The following is a 2,912-nucleotide window of genomic DNA, read 5'->3' as shown; positions in this document are numbered from 1 at the left end:
ATGCACCTCATGGTGGGAGAATTAATCTTTAGATTGAATAAACTATTCCTAAGTAAGGCCTTGGGCATGATTATCACACACCACTTGTGAGGCGAACCAATAGGGACTTATATGTACTAAATGTATTTCAATGGATCTTAACAAAGTCTATCCTTTAATAAGGAAATTTTATATTAGTACAGCATTTTACAAGGCTGACTCAATACTTGTTTTAGGACTTGGTATAAAGGAAAGGTTGTTTCCTTGTGGGGCATATGCACCGAGTTGTGGTGCCAAAAAGATGACAAGGTTTTTTTTTCTCTAATTTTCAATAGAGCGTAGGCGCGAAAGCGTGTACGCACTATAGCGCGTATGCCCTATGACTTGGGTCTCCCAAGCCATAGTACGTATGTGCTATAGCACGTACGCGCTATTCTGATATCCAAAAAGTTATATGATGGGTTGTAGACCCACGACACATCATTTTCATTTTGCTTTTTGGCTCTCCAACAGCACGTACGCAGGTTTGATAGAAAAAATTCACCACCATTTGCCAAAATGCCTCCTCACCAACGAAATCCAAGACAACGAGCACACTGACGACGATGAGGTAAATGATATAAACTTAACTTTGCATTGTTTAATATGTTTTCCATATTGTTTTATTGGTTTTTGATATTATTTTGTAGGGTTTTTACAAATTTCATTTAGATTTGTTTATTTAGTTGGATTTCAATTGATTTTTTATCAGGAAATGTCCATAATCAATCAAAAAATCTACAAAACCCTCAAGAACCAATTGCAAGACCTCCGCCAGGCACACAAGAAAATATAAGAAATGAAATATAGAGAGGCAAAACTGAATTAGAAAGACTCATTGCTCGGTTGAAAGAATTCGGACAAACCAATCCAATGAGGGCTCAATTGGCATCATCCCTCGAATCCATTAACACTCAGATAGCCTCAGTTAGTGGTCAGTTAGATATTTGGTGGGCTAAGAGGGATGAACAAAAAAGATTTTATGCAAATAAATTGTCATATGAAGATGTTAAAAAAAAAGAAATATCAAAAGGTAGTATATGTGCATTATTTAGAAAACTCGGTGAGCCAAATACTGTTAGTGAGGGTACTAAACGATTTCCCATCCATTGGTGTATACACGATGCTATTAGAAATAATTTTTGGGATAGATGGTGGATGGTTTTTGATGCCCCTCCTTGCAACAATCACGAGGTCCCCATGTATTTTTTGAAGAAATTATATTGTGAGTTTGTCCTTGGGGAGATCCCCAAATATTTTGATATGTTAGACTCCCAAGGTAGAGGTGGGGGGTCATCATTTGAGAGGCCAGGAGCACGTCGTGACCCTAATGTAGTTAGGGCACCTGTGGTCCATCCACAACATGAGCATGTGATTATTCCTTCAGTTGTGAAGGAACATATAGAAGCCAACACTCTAGGGACCATTAATGCTTTGACGCAGACCCTCATCCATTCCACGAGCCCATTAGTTGAGGGGAAGCCTTCTATGCATCATGGTCACATGTGCACTTCATGCGGATCCCTATGCACATTTGGTACTCATGCCGAAGATGCTACGGATGATGGGCTTGTCACCGATGAGTTCCTAAACGAGACATTTGGCATTGACACGCAGGTAAATTACTAATTTGATCACATTTCATATGTATAGTGAATGATTAATTAATTAGCATTTATTGAAATTGTTCAAAATTTAGGGTCAAAGTGTTGCTGGGCCTAGCAGCAATCCTCCAGGCCCATTTTCTGTCCCTTCGATGAGTCTTGAGGTATGTATCAATTTAATCATTTTAATTAATACAAATATTTATTACATAATCATATTAAGGATTGACAAAAAAAATTATGCATGTGCATCAGTTCTCCACAGGACCCTCAACCTTTACCACAGACACAGAGCAGAGACATCATACGAGCTTCACACAGGTACAGTTGTTTCATGTTAATTTAATTCATTTGATTATATTTATTCCATGTTTCATGTTAGATATAACGTGTATTGTATGACATGCAGCTCATGATGTCGGACACACCTCCTCATCTGCGACAGTCTGTTGATAGTGGAGTGGCCGCAGCTATGGCTAGCTCATAGCCACTGACGGAGGTATGAAAGAATTTTCTTCGTTTTAGTTGTTGTTTATAATAGTTAATCTCAAAATTTCTAATGTTATTTATAAGTGATTATATTTATTGAATTGTTGTAGGGTCTTGTCACGCCTGATCGTCCACGAGCATTTGAGGTGGACTTACAGAGTGACTATTTGTTGGCAGTAAGAAAATAATTGATTTTGTGTGTACATATATTTGATTTCAATGTATAATAAATATTGATTCATATCTACTTTCTTTGTATCAGTTGGACCTGGAGAAGAGCCTCAACAAGAGGTCAAGTGAGCGTGTCAGGAGGGCCCCGTCATCTCCACTGTCTCCCTCCACACGACGGTAGAGGATGTCAAGAGACTTGTTTCCTTCCCCTCGTGGGAAGGAAAATATGTAGTTGAGATATTTGATACATATATATATAGAGACTTATTTCCTTCCCCATGTATATATATAGGCATCAGAGAGACATATTTGACATACATTTGATGTACATATGACATTCTATATTTGATGTATGACATTTATTTGATGTATGACATTATTGGTTAATATATGATATGTTTGTTCATATACGACATTATTGGTTATCATAATATATTATGTGTTTGTTAATGTATATTACATTATTGGTTATCATTTTATATTATATGTTTGTTCATGTATGACATTAAATTAGATATGTTCGTGTATGACATTAAATTAGATATGTGCATGTATGAAATTAAATTCAATTGCTAGAGAGTTGCCATTATGTCTACCAACTAGTAGATGTTATTTTTTGCTTTATTAGTA

At 36.6% G+C, this 2,912-nt stretch overlaps 1 long non-coding RNA gene across 1 annotated transcript; it reads left to right on the top strand.

Moving 5' to 3' along the window:
* The first annotated feature begins 2,028 nt into the window (after positions 1-2,028).
* LOC149536859 (uncharacterized) lies at positions 2,029-2,460 on the top strand. Its single transcript, XR_016357027.1, has 3 exons — positions 2,029-2,121; positions 2,222-2,287; positions 2,374-2,460. It is a non-coding gene; the product is annotated as an uncharacterized LOC149536859 (long non-coding RNA).
* The last annotated feature ends 452 nt before the right edge of the window (positions 2,461-2,912 follow it).

The sequence above is a fragment of the Cupressus sempervirens genome, chromosome 10, assembly GCF_028749045.1.
Source record: "Cupressus sempervirens isolate cs-2001-9-10 chromosome 10, ASM2874904v1, whole genome shotgun sequence".
NCBI lineage: Eukaryota > Viridiplantae > Streptophyta > Pinopsida > Cupressales > Cupressaceae > Cupressus > Cupressus sempervirens.
Note: the sequence above shows the minus strand (reverse complement) of the source record. Positions and strands in the feature narration are given on the sequence as shown.